The sequence below is a fragment of the Phyllopteryx taeniolatus genome, chromosome 1, assembly GCF_024500385.1.
Source record: "Phyllopteryx taeniolatus isolate TA_2022b chromosome 1, UOR_Ptae_1.2, whole genome shotgun sequence".
NCBI lineage: Eukaryota > Metazoa > Chordata > Actinopteri > Syngnathiformes > Syngnathidae > Phyllopteryx > Phyllopteryx taeniolatus.
The window spans coordinates 36,814,624-36,833,880 of NC_084502.1; the positions used below are offsets into that span (position 1 = coordinate 36,814,624).

The 19,257-nt window shown below is 41.9% G+C and overlaps 1 protein-coding gene and 1 long non-coding RNA gene across 3 annotated transcripts in view; one reads left to right on the forward strand and one right to left on the reverse strand.

Moving 5' to 3' along the window:
- The window catches only part of LOC133486888 (uncharacterized), a 55,648-nt gene extending 39,662 nt beyond the window's left edge, over positions 1-15,986 (forward strand). Inside the window, exons 4-5 of the long non-coding RNA XR_009791147.1 lie at positions 15,474-15,777; positions 15,873-15,986. This is a non-coding gene — a long non-coding RNA (uncharacterized LOC133486888). The remainder of the gene's footprint in view (positions 1-15,473; positions 15,778-15,872) is intronic.
- skia (v-ski avian sarcoma viral oncogene homolog a) overlaps positions 1-19,257 on the reverse strand; it is an 88,485-nt gene that overhangs the window by 56,943 nt on the left and 12,285 nt on the right. The window lies entirely within an intron of this gene.

A 19,257-nucleotide genomic window follows, 5' to 3' on the forward strand; every position in this document is an offset into this window, starting at 1 on the left:
TAACAAACAACTGTTCTCATACCAAGGAACAAGGAAATATTTTACATCTTTTTATATTTTACTGTAGTCAGTTCCCATCAAAGCCTTTTCCCCTTGCCTTTGGGGCGGACAAGCTGTCAGAAAGAAAATATGATAATATGATGATATAAGCACCAACAAGTAACTACCACACAGAGATTTGGTACTTGAAAAAATAAAATAATAAAGTCATGCATAATGTTTTGAGAAGCTACAACATTTGATGTGCCCTGAGTACAATGCTGTACAAAAATGAGGGTGGTATATGTGTTTTGAGGTGGAGAAATCCTTCAATTGGTCTCACTTTCACATGGTGATTAATCACTTAAGGAGATTCCGCCCACCCCCGTTGCACCCCCCTGCCCAAGCTGATGATGCTCATAACAGGATTGGTCTGGCTAATGTCTCTCTGCTTAACACGTTTCAGATGCAGGCTGTAAAGTGGCACGTTTTCATTTGAAAGGGTAGATGGATTGCAAAGACAAAAGACAGATGATAGTTTCTGATATTCTCTTCTCTGGGCGAAGGGGGAGGGGGGCAACAGGGCCCCTCCAAACCCCATTAGCTTGGCTTTCCCCTCCACATAGCTTCCCCTTTGTGAGAGTGGGTTCATAGGGGGTCTTCACTTTCTCTGCAGCTAAAGGGATTAGCCGTAATTGTGACAAAAGCACTATCTCAAGCTTTTTTTTTTTTTTTTTTTTTTTTGCCCAGGGCCTCCCTCTCTGGAAGACCACAGACTACATTCAGCTCCTCTGCAGGAATCTCCTCATTTCTGACTGGTCAAATTTGTTGTGCTTGGACTTGAATGCTTGAAGAAACCAGAAGAATCCTCGATTCAAGACATGATTCCATAGTTGATGTTATCATTTACTAGTTTTGTGCTTTGAGGCTGAGAATAGCAGTTGTCTGTGACCTATTAGCTGGTGGAGATGTAATTTCTAGTGGCACTGAGAGTACTCAAAGGTTTCCTTTCTCACTCTCTTATCTGTCGTGTGTGCTAAACCTGGCTGCATGTGGAAGTGATTCCACTCGAAAGCAGCAGAGGAAGTGTCAGAAAAAGAAAAAGGAGATGCAAGTTCAAGACTGCAGAGAAAAAAAAATTGTGTTATCTAATTCTAGTCTGCTAGAGCACTTGCTCGCTGACATCAATGTTTTTGTTGGTTCTGGACTTTGTTGTGAGAAAAAAACACTAGAGGTGTGATGCTTAATGCTATTTCATCCAACTAGGGTTTCAGACCTCATTTTTACCTATTTGAGGACCCATGTAGTGTTCATGCTTTTAACGGGTTCCCCACTCCATTATATTAAAATGAACCAAACTGCTTAATACTGGTTCAAGGATATTTGTTTGTATTCCCGCAATTCTTGCATCACTGTACAGGCTTTCAGTTCATTTCTAATTTTTTTTAATATGTTTTACTCTTTTTGGACTGATTAAAATTATACAGAATGTGATTTTGAGTTGAATATGGGGGGGGGGGGGGGGGGGGGAGAAACATGAACTCCACCAGTTCTAACACAAATTAATCTAGACTTGCTAGCTAGAAAGTCAGGCATAAAGGACCAAACAAGTGCTGCATCTTCTTCCAGCTTAGCTCAGCCCCATAGAGTCCCATTAAACAGTACAAAAGTCAGGCTCACTGGGTTGCTTTTATGACTGCCAGATGGCATGAGAGGGGCCTGAGCTGCCTGTGAACTAGCCTCCACCCCTGTAAAACATGACCAGTTGACCCTGGAGTCATATAAACCTAGAGTCTAAAACAACAAGGCTCCAAACACTAACTCTCATCAAGTCATTGGAATAGTGCTGTCAATAATATAGTCTCTGGCATCTGATTTCCACCCTTCCGCACAGAAATCTACAGTTTCCTATAGCAAGTAAAACTGTGGTTTTACAGTTTCTTTTGCTGGAGGATTTGTATTTTTCTGCAATGTCACTTACAATTGGCTTGCTGTTGGACTGGGACCTCATTAGCTCCTCAATTATTCCAATGGAAAAATCAAATGGAATTGTGTGGTGTGGCTAGGGTTAGCATCTCAAGGTTTCATAGAAGGTGGTGACTCCTGCTGACCTCACAAATAGCCCAAACCACCTCTCGAATGCTTTACTGAACGACTGTGAAAATAGAAAGAAGCAGGGAGTCACAGAGGGTTGACTGTGTCTGGCTGTTAGAAATGTTGGCTCACTTTACAAACACTGTCTTGAGAAGTAATCAAGGGAGGGGCACTCAAAGGCTGAATTGAGCCAAATGTCATTTAATGACTAGAGGTCACTGCCCTTTTTTTATGTCTCCCATTTAACTGCCACAGTGCCCGGGCCAAAGCGAGGTCATTGAAGGGTCAGGTTGAATAACATGGCAACAGAAATGTTTGGCTTCACTCACAGCCGTCACTATTCTGGTAGGGGCTGGTTAACACTGAGCACCTCAGAAAGAAGCTGTTGTGACTTCTGAGAGGGGTATTTGTTCTGAAGGAGGACTCGAGGATGCCAAAATATTTGAGGACGAGGAAGGAAGGAATATTCATATTTGTATAAGAGATTCCTTGCAAAATGAGCAAACGAGGAAACTGGTTGGACATTAGGTGACATTGGGTTACATGGTCCATCCTACTTCCACATTGATGGCAAAACTAATGGAAACGACAGGGGCAACCATTTTTCCATTACAGTTTGTGGCTTAAACTCGCCTTCGTCCATCCTGTTCTCCACATTTCCCCCTCTCCTCTCACATCTGGAAAGCAGGACTGGTTTTTCTGCCATTCTCCATGCACTCACACCACACACACGTACACACTGACGTCATCCAGATCACTTTGCCTGATGGGAAGCATATGAGCTCAGAAGGGAACATTGAGGAAGGGGGTGTTGTCTCCAGAACACACAAGAAAGAAAATAAACTCACTTTTTCCTGGATGTTTTTTTTCTAATTGGGCATCAGCTTTGCAATGTTCATCAAACCACATCGGAACCATAGCAAGTCAGGGTAGCACAGAAGACTATTAGTTTTACTAATATATTAGAAAGACTATGTATTTGATGAAAGATTTCCCGTCTTTGTCCAAATGTGATGCTGCTTTTAAAGCAATAGCTCTCTGCGTGAGCAATTATTTCAAGATCCCCTGTGTTGCTAAACAATATGGGGGGGGAGGTGTTGAAGATTTTGTCTTGGCTCCAGAAGGAAAATGTAATGCCTGCCTACCCACTATTTTTTTGGCTCACGTTCCCTTTCCAGAGCAGCACCATTCTGTGTGCCAAAACTAACCCCCAGTGCTACTCTCTGGCCTGGTCCTACTCTCCTGTGTCAACATTAAAAGATATAGTAGATATAGTGGATTGTGTTTTTTCTTAGCAATTTGTGTACAATTAGACATTTCTTTCAATTATGTAGCTTTTTGTTGTTGTTGAACTTTGTATACTTATTGCATATTTCTCTCCCTTTTGTATATTTACTTTCCACTCAACTCATAAACCTTGCACTGGTGCCACCATGCAAAAGTTGGCAGGAGTTGAATGATTATTGAAGCAAACACGCTGCTTGCACTTCCTGCCACTCGCACATACAAAAACCATATGCGTAAGTGCATCTAAACAAATGGGCAGTAAACAACAGCACCCACTCGCATACTAGTGAGAACAAAACAGAAAAAGCAAGAATCGGATTAACGCAGCGAGCAGGGAGAGGTGGCGCTGGAAATGAATTGTGTGTACTTTGCAGTTGGTATATAAGCCCCTTCGTGCTGAGGGGCGATTACCTAGTTTGCAGCCCTGGTAATCTCATAAGCAGCTTGGGTAGAGTTTTTAAAGACGCAGCACTGGTGGCAGCCTGTCCTTTCTCCCCTTAACCAGCATTGGTCAGCCTCATAAGGCTGCCCACATACAGTAGATGATCCAGTTGGAACACAAAAAGCCAGGTGAAAAAAGTGGAGCTACCCTGTACATGATGTTTCTGTCACAAAAGGAAAGCATCAGCTGCATCCGGTGTTGTTTGCTGGCCTCCAGAAAGGCGCCAGATCACCAGTTCGGTACAACAAAGCCCACTGTTGTGAGGGTAGACATGTCTCTATTTTTGGTTTTGCTGACCATCTTTCCAAGAGAGAATAAAGATGACTTCTGGCTGGAAATGACAGTCAAATGAGAGAAAGGCAATGGAGCAGAGTCAAAGAAAACCATCCATATCTTTCAAAGCAATAAACCTTCATGATGTGTTGCCCAAGGTGAAAGTCTGTGGCTCAAAAATATTTCTGCTTGTCCATGTCCTCTTGTTCCTTCTCCAAAAAAACCTGCTTTTTACTTCAATAGTCTTGAAATAAAGCGGATGAGTTTAACACAGTTATATATCATTTTACATGGTCAATCCTTGTAGAAAATAGCAAGCCTATCATTTGAAGCATATAGAGACGTATCACGCTGTGATTGTAAAGTAAGGCTGACAAAAGTCTACCTGATTATTTTGTTTTAGGTAAATGAACAGTATGCTGTTTTTCAATCCAAGTCATCTTGAGTTCCAGCGGGTGTAACATTTTTAAAGCAGCTACCTGTTGTTTCCCTTTGCATCCACTAAGGGAAATAAGTATCTCAAGGACATCATTTTGGGATTGTCTTAAAGCCATTGCCATTCTGCTCCTCTACATCAATACATCTCAATTCACAAATGCTACTGTACAGGGTTATGCTGAGCACTGATAATTACACTATATCAAAAACGACTTGAAAGAAAACAGCAGGATTAGGCAGCACCCATACAGTATGTGCCTTAATGACCCTTATATCAGGCTCCCAAACAATGATGTTGCTGCCCGCTATCTTTTTGTGTCCTAACCACAAGACAGTAAGAGAAGAAAGAGAGAGAGAAAGGGGGGATTAGAGAGAGGGATAGAGGCCCACATCTGGGTAATTGGGGATGACAGGCCTTGGATCATCCCTCCCAACAACAGGACCTCTGAAAGATGAATGGGTGGTGAGGGTTTATTGAACGCTCCAGTGTTTGCAATGAGGCAGAGCATAGACGCAGCGCAGCCTGAGAGCTGGACCATACCGCTGCTTCTTTAATTTCAAGTTGCAACACTGAGAGACTGGTTGAGTTTGTGAAGCACATGGCTCTCCTCGCTTGCTAAATATGCTTACGAATCCAAGCAAGGCATTTTCTTCTTTTGGTTTAATCATCCTCATCATCATCATTTGGTGAATTTGTGTGGGCACATTTTGCCACATTGAAAAGCTACTGCCACTGCAGATTACAGCTCAAACACACACACTCACACTCACACACGAGCCTTCCACCTGCCCTGTGAAACGTGAATCGTGACAGAGTCACGCCCTCCGCTTCAAGCTGGCCTCCTTCCAATGGCAACTTGGCAGGTTAAACTGGGGCCTCAAGACTGCTCATTGACTATACTATGCATGTTACAATTACCTAAATACATACCTATCTAAGGAACTAACTATTATATGTCTCTATAAAGATGAAAGATTTCCTGCCTGTTTCCTAGCGGTTTGCATTGCTAGTATGCGCTGACTAATTTATTCTTCTGTGAAATCATCAACATACTGTACGTATATTCCCCTCTTTTGAACATTAAAACACAGTGACCCTTCTTTTTGTATGTTGTACAGCTCCTGTGAAGTTGTTCCGTTACTTTCTACTGGGGTAAGCGCACAGCGAGCCCGGAGAGGCAGTGTGTGTGTGGGGGGAGAGCACATGTGTGTGTGCAAAAGAGAGTGTGTTTCAGTGAATTGTGCAGCATGGGTGGTGAGTCACACTGTAATGTGGGGGGAAAGAGAGGGAAAAGAGAGCGACAGAAGAATGGATGAGAGAGGGGGGGAGTGGGCAAGTGAGAGTGGGTTGGATGGGTGGATGCGAAAGAGAAAGAGGACAAGAACAGAGAGACGCTCTGGTCAGGCACGCGATGCTCTGCTGGAATCAGGTCAGGCCCACACGAGGCCTTCATCACGGCTCATACAGCAGAACACACTTCTTCAGGGCTGTACCACATCACGTGGTACCAGCTAAAGGAACAGTTCAACCTATTTGTTATTACTATCTCAACCTTTTTCAGCAAATAACTCACAAGTATTAATAATATCCATCCATCCATTTTCTGTACCGCTTTATCCCTCACAAGGGTCGCGGGCTTGCTGGAGCCTATCCCGGTTAACTTCGGGCAGGAGGCGGGGTCCACCCTGAACTGGTCACTAGCCAATCGCAGGGCACATATAAACAAACAACCATTCGCGCGCACATTCACACCTACGGGAAATTTAGAGTCTTCAATCAACCTACCACGCATGTTTTTGGGAGTGGGAGGAAACGGGAGTGCCATGAAAAAAATCCACGCAGGCACGAGGAGAACTTGCAAACTCCACACAGGCGGGGCCGGGATTTGAACCCATGTCCTCAGAACTGTGAGGCAGATGTGCTCACCAGTACCGTGCCGCCATTAATAATATCATTTATTGCTGTTAATTATTAAGTATTATTTTTTCTTCATTATTTCCTGCAGAACAGCCATAAAGTCGCATAATCGATCTGAGATTCTAATTGTTTTCTTTATTAATGTATCAATTGTACAATATTATTATTGTGCAATAGAGCAAACAGTCAGAGAAACATTCACTGTTATTGTTTTAGACAACAATCTACCAAGCATAGGATGATTTGTTTTTTTACAGTTTTGAAAAGTTTTGCATTTAAACAGTCAATGGCCAGTCGAGTACCACACATACCTGTATGTGCACCAACTGCTTGTCTTCCTCGTCTTATCCCAAAATGTATTATTTAATATTCTACATAGTGTATATTTCATTTTGAGTTATGGAAGTAAAATTCTTTTGTCATATAAACTAACTGCTAAAAGGACAATTGATTTAATGTTTGTTTTGTTTAGTTGAAAACATCCCTATCTAACTGGTCACTTAAGGCCTCTTTAATCTCCCGCACTCACGCGGCCGACAACGCCCGCATTGCATCACGTGACCGACGAATTGGCCCGCGCGGCCCCTCTGCGTCACTTGACGCACACACTGCAAAAATTGTTGCTGCGAGTAGAATGCCGCGGAGTTCATCTCTCGTGATTGGTCTGTTTTAGTCACATGCTGTGATGACGTCCTCCGCTTGACCCTTGGTTCTATATACCGCCGCCTTCTTGATCGATTTTGCAGCATAATTAAACCTATCCTCTGGTCCTCTAGGTCCATATGTTCGAGCAGACACTCTTCCACGGTCACCATTGTTGTTACTTTGTTCCTTGTTACGGAAAGGAAAGTAAAAACGGCTACCGGAAATGGCCAAAACATCCAGAGGAAACTCCACCCTGTGGTGTCCTAGCCAATACCAGCCGTAGCGACACCCCCGACTTGGAGGTGAACTGAAGTACATTTTCAAAACTGCGTGCTTGGGTTGCGCTTGAGTATAAAGGCAAACTGTGTGCGGGAAAGCCGCAGTGACGTCAGCGTGGTCGCCGCCCGCGTGAGTATAAAGAAGCCTTTAAAGTGAATGGCTAAAATGTCAATATTTCTAACACCACTTATGTTTCACCAACACTATTCTGGTCTTTCTTTGGAAAGTAAGTTTGTTCATTTGTTTGAACATTTTTATTTGTGATACACACTATATTCTTATCAATCAACCCATTTGCTTTTTGCTATATGCATAGTCAACATTCACCAGAGCTTCTTTATTCATTATTCCTATTAAAAGTTATTCTGGCGGGGGAGTATTAACTATCCAGGTTCAGCCATACCTCCCATCAGAGATCCTGACTTGGAGTGTATTCATTCAATTCAGTGGGCAAATGAAATGCACTGTTATGCCCCGTCTTGGGGTGTCCAGGACATGACATGAAACATTCTCCCCACTTTCCTCAAGTCCCAAGTAGCCACCGAAACACTTAATTTATGACCTCAGTCGTAACAGTACGGTAAAACAATTGAAAATCTTTTAATTCCAATGTTTGCATGTGTAAATCAAATCTTAACTCGAGTGTTAAACTGAGCCAGTAGTCTGGGCGTTAAGTGGGAAATTTGACACCTAAAGTGTGAAGCTAAAAGTAGATGACACTGTGCTCTTACGCACAAGCGCATACTACCGCAAACTTGTTGAAAGTGGATCCACGTTGGTACATCCTGGCACTACTCATCACAACCTTTTGACTTCAACACATGCTAATTGCTGTCCGAAGACCTCTCAGGTCTTCTAACAAGAATGTGCAATGTTGACTGGTAACCTTAGCGGTTGCTGCTCTAATTAAAGCTGCACTCAGGATCCAACCCTTAAACCCAACCCGTCCCCCATCTTACACCGCTATCTCCTACTCGGACAGACAGTTGAGCCCGAGTTGCCATCTCACTTTACTGGAAATAAGAGCTGGTGGCTGGCGGGCTGATGGGTAATCGGAGAGAGGGCTGGGGCTTTGGCTAGACTAATCAACATGTCACTATCCTTTATTGATTGATAAAATGTGTTTCTTTCCTGAACTGCAGATACAGTGGGTACAGAAAGTATTCAGACCCCCTTAAATGTTTCCCTCTTTTTTTATATTGCAGTAATTTGCTAAAATCATTTAAGTTATTTTTTTTCACATTAATGTACACACAGCACCCCATATTGACAGAAAAAAAAAACGGAATTGTTAAAATTTGTGCAGAGTTATTAAAAAAGAAAAACTGAAATATCACACAGCCATAAGTATTCAGACCCTTTGCTCAGTATTTAGTAGAAGCACCCTTTTGAGCTAATACAGCCATGAGTCTTTTTGAGAATAATGCAAAACGTTTTTCACACCTGGATTTGGGGATCCTCTGCCATTCCTCCTTGCAGATCCTCTCCAGTTCTGTCAGGTTGGATGGTGAACGTTAGTGGGCACCCATTTTCAGGTCTTTCCAGAGATGTTCAATTGGGTTTAAGTCAGGGCTCTGGCTGGGCCATTCAAAAACAGTCATGGAGTTGTTCTGAAGCCACTCCTTCGGTATTTTAGCTGTGTGCTTAGGGTCATTGTCTTTTTTGAAGGTGAACCTTTGGCCCAGTCTGAGGATCTGAGCACTCTGGAGAAGATTTTCGTCGAGGATATCCCTGTATTTGGCCGCATTCATCTTTTCTTCGATTGCAACCAGTCTCCCTATCCCAGCAGCTGAAAAAGACCCCCACAGCATGATGCTGCCACCACCATGCTTCACTGTTCCGACTGTATTGGACAGGTGACGAGCAGTGCCTGGTTTTCTCCACACATGCCACTTAGAATTAAGGCCAATAATTTCTATTTTGGTCTCATCAGACCAGAGAATCTTATTTCTCACCATCTTGGAGTCCTTCAGGTGTTTTTTTAGCAAACTCCATGTGGGCTTTCATGTGTCAGACTGCCATAAACCCCCGACTGGTAAAGGGCTAATGTGATGGTTGACTTTCTAGAACTTTCTCCCATCTTCCGACTGCAGCTCTGGAGCTCAGCCACAGTGATCTTTGGGGTTTTCTTTACATCTCTCACCAAGGCTCTTCTCCCCCGATTGCTCAATTTGGCCGGACGGCCAGCTCTAGGAAGGGTTCTGATCGTCCCAAACGTCTTCCATTTCATGATTATGGAGGCCACTGTGCTCTTAGGAACCTTAAGTGCAGCAGAATCTTTTTGGTACCGTGGCCAGATCTGTGCCCTGCCACAATTCTGTCTCTGAGCTCTTCAGGCAGTTCCTTTGACCTCATGATTCTCATTTGCTCTGAAATGCACTGTGAGCTGTAAGGTCTTGTACAGACAGGTGTGTGGCTTTCCTAATCAAGTCCAATCAGTATAATCAAACACAGCTGGACTCCAATCAACGTGTAAATCCATTTTAAGGATGATCAGAAGAACTGGACAGCACCCGAGTTAAATATATGAGTGTCACAGCAAAGGGCCTGAATACTTATGGCTGTGTGATATTTCAGTTTTTCTTTTTTAATAAATCAGCAAAAATTTTAACAATTAAGTTTTTTTCTGTCAATATGGGGTGCTGTGTGTACATTAATGAGGAAAATAATTAACTTCAATGATTTTAACAAATGGCTGCAATATAACAAAGAGTGAAAAATTTAAGGGCGTCCCTTCCGTACCCACTGTATATAGATACCTCACGATGTAGTTTCCACAAGAGACTGTTTAACTATTTGTTTAAATTCAAATGGAGTTAGTGCTTCAAACCAAGGAAGTTGTGGAAACAGTACTTCTCAAAGTACAGTATCTTGAAGGCGGGGACCGCAGTCCGAGTCCAGGCCAAGTCAAGGTCTCGTACGGACCCGCGGTCAATTTCTGTTAAATAAAGATAAAATAGGATTTTTCTCACATAGGCTGCTGTCACACTGTTTACACAGCCACAGTATATTCAATACTGCAGTAGCCCTTGTTGTGTTCGCGTGACCATAACGAGCCAATCAAACAATTTTTTTACTGGAAGGGATTTTTCGGAATTGATGACACAGCCAATTACTCCCTTTTACCATTTCTATCATGCAGTGTGCACAAAAACGCACGTCAGTTTGTCCTACGATACTACACGTTTGCAAATCATGCATCCTGTAGAAAAAAACATGGAGCTTCAATAGTTAGATGAATTGGATAGATTTTTTTTATTGTCGTTTTATTTATAGACAGTAGTGCTCAAAAATATAATTTTCAGACAATTTGATGTCTAATGAAGAATTAGTATTATTTTTTTTAACTTTCCTCACCGCACTGTAGTAACAAGATAAATATTTTTTGATAATTGTACACGGTCCTATAAATTGCAGTTGGTGCAGCTAGCAGCAGATACACTCACACACGTGTTGGCAAGAAAGGTGAAAAAATTATTTCCTCGTAAATACTGCAATACCATATATGCTTGACTGGCAGTGAATGGTGTGCCACAAAGGTGGCAAAAGTTGACACGTCTTTAGTGCTGCATAACTAAAATTTGGTACCCCTTGGAGAATTTGAGACGCTCATATTTTTCAAAAAGAATCACTTTGCTGCAGTGAATGAATTACACTAAAGTTTGCTCTTAAATTTAAGCATGTTAAGGCTTAAGAGGTTTAGCTAGTTGAAGCTTTGCATTTATGTTTCATCCTATTGTTCTGTTTTTTTAGTTTTTTTTAAAACCCAGACAGGGTATGTTTACGCATTGCAGAAGTGTGAGAATATAATTTCTTGGAATATGTGGAAAAACATCATTTATTTAATATTTTCTGCAATCGAATAAGATTAGCTGCAAAAAAGTGCTTGCTCACTAATTCATTGACCAGTAGATTTTAAAAGACAGCTTTTAGTTTGTAGAGTAAACTAGCTAATGCAGCTAATTCCTGAGCATCATCTGTTGCTGTGCATGTGCGTGTTGTCTGACTCATGTTAGCTGAGGTCCAGCCCACCAGTCAGCCCGCCAGGAAGCCGTCTTTCCCATTCTGATTTAGTCCAGGATGACTGCATTTGCTTAGCAACCACATTAGAGCTCCAATCACTGCAGCAGCATTTGGGATAATGCAGGGCCAGGGAGCTGTGTGCTGCGTGGAGGCGGTGCATTAGGCTCACAAGCATAAACACACTCACACTAGCCACTGGTCTCCCTCACTTAATGATTCAACTCTCTCCAAGCATGAAAGAAAGACTGCATTGCCTTAATGCTCCAGCTAGCCCACTTTGAGAGAGAGAGACTGTCTGGCACCTTGAAACACACTCTAAAGTCAATCCATGATCGCTTTTTCCCTCCCTCTCTCTATACCATGGTGGTGTCTGACTGTCTGCAGCATTACTCCCCCCGCACCCCCTAATCAACCTAATCAGACTGAAAAAGAAATGTCAGTGGTTGTTGCTGTTCTCTGTGGCACAAACACCACAAAATATATTTTAAACGTGTCACAGAAAGACCTCAGTACTATTTATATAAGGAAGTCCTGAGTGTCAGGTTAGGAGTCTGAATGGGACTTTGTTCAACACACCCTGTAAACAGCCGGCAGTCAACAATGAGGTGGCCCATGCAGTACGTGTGTGAAGCTGTAAAGCCACGAGTTCAGGGTGGAAAACACCGGTTGTTTGGTCAAGGGCAGAAAACAACATCAATGCAGCAGCCGACTGTGTTTCCACTATCACAGACGGCTGCTAAGGCCGCATGATGAGGCTCAAAGTTCATTAGCACCACTGTATGAAGACACACAAACATATTCTGAGTCAATAAAGCCCGGTCAGAGCTGTGTTAACATTGTAGATTGTGTCTGGCTGTCTCTTCATGACTGTCAGAGGTGCTTTTCGACATGGGTTTTTGTTATTTCAGCTAAAACACAATGCTTCCTGGTCAAGAGTGTAAACCTTGTTGGCACTATTGAATGATTGAACAATTCATCTGTGAACCTCCGATCACAGTGTCATTGCAGAAACTCATCAATATACAACCAGGCTTTACACAATCTGGATTTTTGGGGCCAATCACCGATCAGCTTGTTTAAAAAAACGATCACCGATCCGATCACAAGATGGAGCAATGTGTCTCTTTAAATGACTTGTTCATTTACTGTATATACTGTACTCTATACTTTACTGTATATACTGTACTCTATACTGATTCTCTTGTCCAGTGATTCCCAACCAGTGTGCCATGGCACATTAGTTGGGCCGTGAGCACTCTTCCGGTGTGCGGTGAGAAATTCTAAAATGTTACTTAATTGCTCCAAAAAATATTTATTTACAAGAAATAATGTATCTTTGTTCATTTATTTATGCCATGAGGCATAGTGACAGACAGAACAAATGAATGGTCTTCTATTAGATGGCAGGAAGTACATACAGTAATTAATGAATCCACTTTTTTTGACGTTTTTTTTTGTTGGTGTGCTGTGAGATTTTTCAATTGTAAAATATGTGCCTTGGCTCCATAAAGGTTGGTTCGTGCTAGGACTAGCTTGCTAGGCTACATGACGTTTTGTTGCCTGTCTGCGAGCCATATCGTATGACAAGTATGTGAACATACCTCAAGCAATCCTTGAATTAAAGTCCTGTCCCGAGCAACGGTGACCACCACTACGTTTTTTCCCGTTTTGTTTTTATCATACATGCGACGCGATCCATTGTTGTTGTAGTCGCCATGGTAACGAGTGTATCCAGTAGCCCAGTGATCGTAAAAGACGGGATGTGGTGGTATCGGAATACAAGATTTTATTGCAGTAGTCTGACAATCGTGGAAGACCAAATTTGTCTTGTAGTCTGATCCAGGCATTACGTGTTGTCTGTCTCAGACGTATTGTCTGTACCACATCGCCGACATGTTTTTTTAAAAATAACTTTAGTGGCGGTCAGATATTTACAGTAGTACGTCAAAAGACACACGACAAGGCTAAAAATAAACTAGCTTTTGGATTCAAATATACTGTACACGATGGCGACGCGGAGTAAATGTCTTTTGCGGAGTCATTGATCGGATTATTATGACATTAAAGCCGATCATCATAAAATGCTAATTATCGGCCGATACCGATCAAGACCATCAGATCGCGGTGTAAAGTCTGTATACCACACATGGCAAAAATGTTTACAATATAAAATTTTGGCTCTCATGTATTGCTGTACATTAGAAACACTAACAAGCAGGTTACCTTTTCCAATACCAACAACCAGGGCTTTCGTGGATATAAAATGTCTACATAGTGCTGTTAAAATGGCAGGTTTTGGAAAATGTGAGACTATGATTAATCATTTGATATTGTTTTACAACCATGCACAATTCAAATAAAATGTTTTTTTTTTTTTTAAGTTTTGATAATGGATGTAAGTGAACTTTGATTGCAGGTTGTTAAAATGATTATTTTTCTACATGGTGAGAGTGAGTATGTACAGTATTTTGGCCATGGTGGAATGCATGTTCAAAAGTACTTGCCCAGCCATCATGGCCTGGTAGAATAAGAAGAGGAATAAGGAAAGTTAAGTAGTAGAAAGTGTTTTTTGTTTGTTAGTTAGTTTGTTTGTTTTCACTGTGGTGTATATCTTTGTGATGGCAGAGCACAAAGAGGGCCATTTGTTCAATGCAGGTTGCTGGGAATCCCAAAATCAAGTTGGCTGGCCAGCACACACTGGCACTTTCCATTCCGTTTTGTTCAACTGTTGAATTCTGGGAGCTGAGAAAGTGCAAAAGAGACGTAAAGTAGGAGGGAGAGCTTTAACTCAGTAGTCAAACCACACACACCAATGTGAAGAGAGGGGGCCTTGAAGCCAGAGAGAGGTCTGCTGTTTGTCCAAGTTTATTGGATGTAGCAAGCATTTTACATTGTTCACCTTGGCAGTTGACATCATTTCTGACTTACTTTTACTTTTTTTTTTTGGACTGTCTTTAGTTCTATAGAACAGATAATAAGTTGATTAATAAAGTTTTGATGAGCAAAGTTGGAAAAGTAGTTGAAAGTAAGCTATTTTGGAAAGTAAGCACTTTCGAATTGTCAAAAATCATCAATCCAACCTTGTTCATTAAAACTTGTGCAACTAATTGTTACTAACTAACTAATTGTTTGTTAATGTCTCTAATTTATTGAAATGTAGTGAAATTGATTGATTGAACATTTAGTATTTTTGAATGTTCGTACATCATGTTCATACTGTGTGTATGAAGTTTATTTTATTAAAATCTTGCTAATCAGTTACTAAGATTTAAAAGTAATTAATATATTAAATAGAACAGTTAAAAACTCAAGACATGTTAAAAGGCATTAAAAAATAGACTAAGAATAAATATTAAAAAGTGAGATTCATACTTACTTTCATACTTTCATAGATTCATACTTCAAACAGGCTGAAAGAATTGACAGTGGGTTGCCGGATTTGCACTTAATTTTCAATTTAATGGAATAGGTCAGGTGTCACAGGATGTATTGTCTCAGGTGTTTCTCTTGTATTTTGTGTATAGCTATTGGAAATATTAATGACATTATGTACATAATTCAATTTTTTGAATGTTTCTTTGATTTGAAGGTTTTTCACCTGAGACCAGAGGCTGGGGCTAGAGGCTAGAGGCTAACGGCTAATGGCTTGTTGACATGTCCTAAAACTGCACACAAATAAAAGGAAGAAAAGGAAAGCTACCTGGTCATTTTGAGTGAATTGTAGTGAAACCTCTGAGTAGACGATTCTATCCCTTTCAAGCGGGGATATTGCATGGAAAAATGTAAGGAGCTTGACAGCCACTATGTTGTGGATCAAATTCCATATGTTGCGGCTTTTGCATTTCCGTTGTGTGTTAATGTTGTTGTGTTGTGGCGTTTGCATTTGTTGTGGCGTTCGCAATTATTGTGACCCGTCTCGGCAACCGTACAAAAAGGCCAGTAAATGCAGCATGCCTCAAAAGCAGCAGAATATACTGTACAGTGTGTCGATCAAATTGAGTTGAGTTAAAGCATCAGTCTGTCAAGGGACCAAATTGATGCCGTAAAATTTATTGTCCTCCCTTCCATCTTTCTCCCACTCTGTCTTTCTCACAGCCAGCCTGGTTTCTCCTTCGTCAAATGGAAAGCTAATGGACACATTAGCTGCCTGCTTGTCCCTCTGCGGTGATTAGGTGGCTGTGAGGTCATCCCTTCACTTCAGCCTCCATCAACATCAAAGATCTATCATTTCATTACTGCCATGGGGAGGAGAGGAGGAAGGAGAAATGGATGAATCACCAGTTGATCCATAGAGTCATCCATTTATCCAAAACAAATGCTTGAAAAACTCATATGAAATGAGTATTAGAAATGGGGAAAGGCAGTGTGATTTGCTCATGAAACCAATCTGTGCTAACAGGTATTTTACATTGTTATTTGTATCGTTACACATACAATGAACTGTAGTGAAAATAATACAGGTATATATTTTTTTTCTTCCTCTGCTCACCTCAGAAAATTTGTTGACGGGATATCATGATGACATTGGGCTCCAATAGCAACAGTGATGCTTCCACACTAAGTACTTAAAGATGGTGGCTGACTGACACGTTACTATTCAGTTGATTGATTAGGACACTGACAGCTGACTCCACGTCATTGGAACATCTCTAATGAAAGAGTCTGATCCAGCTGTTGTTTTAAAGTGCTTTCCACAAAGTGTGAATTCACAAAAAGTGTAGAAATAAATGAAAGAGCGACTGCATTGTGTGCACTCAGTTGTGAGTGTGCTGGAGATTGTATTGATTTCTGCAGGAAGTTCAATCTGATGTTTCACAGTGCTTCCTGAGTGGATGGCTTTGCCACTGACTGTGAAAGCAGTGAGATGTGAGGGTTGGGGAGGCGGTGTGACACAGGGGAAGAAACCAGTTCATGAAAGGCTGAAAGACAAGGAGACAGCGAGACATAACACCTCAAGATTTGCCCTTGGGCCAAGACTAAACACCACCTCCCATCTCAGTTTCCTCCCAGAATACCAACCTCCCTGCATGGAAAATGAAGCAAATTTACCGCTCTCTTGCTTAGGCCTTGATGGTGTCTCTTCATCTGGGCCAGCCAAATGTGAATGAATGTTTGCTGAAATGTAATTATATCACCTGTAAAGGCAGCCAGTACTTAATATAATGTGAAGAATTATCAGCCTCAGCTGTAGTATGTTGTAATGCCGGAGTTGAGTTTAAAGGCCTCTTTATACTCCCACGGTCGCGGGGCCGACAATGCCCGCATGGCAAAAAAATTTTCTGCGCATCTCTCGTGATTGGTCCGTTTTACTCACATGCTGTGATGATGTAATCAGAGTTCCTCCCGGTTACACATAGCACCTACGCCGCCGCCTTCTCGATCGATTTTGCAGCATAACTAAACGTTTCATCGGGTGATCTAGGTCCATTTGTTCTGTCGCGGTCGCCATTGTTGTTGCTTTGTTCCTTGTTACGGAAAGGAAAGTAAACGCGACTACCGGAAATGGCCACAAAATGCAGAGGAAACTCCACCCCGTGGCGTCCTAGCCAATACCAGCCGTAGCGACACCCCGGACTTGGAGGGAGAACTGCAGCACACTTTCAAAACAGCGCGCATGGGTTGCGCTCGAGCATAAAGGCAAACTGCGTGCGGGATAGCCGCAGTGGCGTCAGCGCGGTTGCCGTCCGCGCGAGTATAAAGAAGACTTAAGGCTTGATTGTCTTGATTTTAATAGGATACTGTTCTCGGTTACATATGTTCACTTTCTGACAGAAGTGCAAGTACCTGTATTGTCTTTACACACTGGGTTAAGACATCCAGTAAGAGGGGATTCATATTTCAAGAATTGTATTATAAACTTATTTCTCTTCAGCTGTTTTGTCTGCAGGATCTTTTATGGGAATACAATTCCCTCATGTCATAGAAACAAGTCTAAATTATGATATATCACATTTCCTATTTGTAGAAGGAGAGTCATTGTGAACGTGTTAAAAGTGGTAAGTGGTAACTTATGTGTAGACTCCATGTGCGCAGTCGCACAAACACACGTCAAATTAACTTAATCCTCTGCAGAGACATGCAGACAACCGGCAGCATCCTGCCATGACTGAAGAGAAGGAATTGGGGGATGGGGGAAGGAGGAAGGGAAGGGGTGCAGCAATGGTGTGGCAAGGTTCAGTTGCAGCCCTGACCTTTGCATGTGTGCACACGCGTGTGTCTGTGTGCATGTGTGTGTGTGTTCAAAGATAATTAAACAAGGCAGACAGATGAGCCCTTTGAGAAGACTATAGAGGTCACATGGGATAAGTCAGCTGGCCTCACCTTCCCCCCTCACACACACGCACGCACACACACGCACACACACACACTGACAGCAGACGTACAGTATATAAATGGCAGTCCGCTTTATATAAACAGATGTCCGACTACTCAAGACAGCCTTGGCAGAGTTTCTTTGAAGGAAGATGCTGAGAATAACTTCTTTGTGCTCACAGTGGGTTGAAGGCACTTGGTGGTTACAGAGTCCACACATTACCTTGTCCTAGACATCTATAATTACATTAATTATACAGCACGGCCGTGAAAAAGTCTATTGTCTGTTCTGTAGCGTACTAGCCTACTGAGTATAATGGAAGCAGTAAGTGCATGAATTTCATGGATGGACGATACAGTACCTGAGAGGTCCGCCAATAGAGAAACTTGTGTGCCTGCATACTTGTGTAAGCGTTGCAATAAAAAAAATGTGACTGATGGAGAAGGGCAAGAGAGGATTTAACAGAAATTAATTGGCTTAAGTTGGTGGGTGCACAAGTCTGCACCAGGTGGAGGCTTCTGGAACCCAAGAAGGAAGGTATAGATGCTAAAGGGAAGGATCCCCTTTCCGCATGTTATTTTATTTAAAATCTGCATAGATGCTTCATTGTTCGGTGTGGCTGGGACGTACGTATTAATGCAGGAGCTTGGTGACTTTGAAAGGAGGAATTCTCAGGCAGTTTGCAGGAAAGATGTTAACCCCATTATAACCCATTGTTTCCAGCACTTCATTCCTGAGGAGAGAAACCCAATCACTTCCCAGACAAGAAGTCCCAAAAATGGACACAAACATTCATTTGAACGTTTTCAAAAGCTACAGCTACATTGTGACTAGAGTTTTCTTTTTTTTTTTTTTTTCTTTTCTGTCCAGGCAGCGTCAATGAAAGGCGTCTAGTTCTGTTCTCTCAGTCTAAATGTTTCTGCAGTCAAAGCAGTATCACCACAAGACTGGACCTGTAATCTCACCCCCATAGAGTTTTCAATGACATAGTAACTTTACTTATGATCTACAGAAGGTACAAGTGAATCATTATTTTTATTACTATATTTATGACAAAGAAAGGTTATAATGGCTTTGTCAATGTTCAGGACAATGTTTTAATGGATCATTAAGGCAGTTCCTGAGAAATCCTATTTAAGATTAACCCACTTGGACTTGTCGTAACTAAAACCATCTTGACAGTAACTGTGGGTGTGTTAAATAAATGCTCCTGCTTGGGGTCTTCTGAAAAGAGAGGACCAGCTGTAGTGTCAACAATAAGATTGAATGCATAAACTAGACGATAAACCCTTAAACTGGGACCCATTATAAAACAGAGACCATATTAAATGCTTTAACATCTAAAACTGATGGAAAAAGTATCGTGCATGAGCCTATGACTCAGGTGCTTTGGGAGCCTGATCACCCAGTGTTGGGGGGGTCATCACTTCTATCTGTCTCACAGTCATAGATCCACAGCTGATACCGAACACAAAAGTGGTGAAAATAACCAGTCAGTGTGCAGATACCTCACTGAGCTCCTGTCAGCTGCCCACTCTACATGGCTGAGTCAAAGCCAGTGTGAAC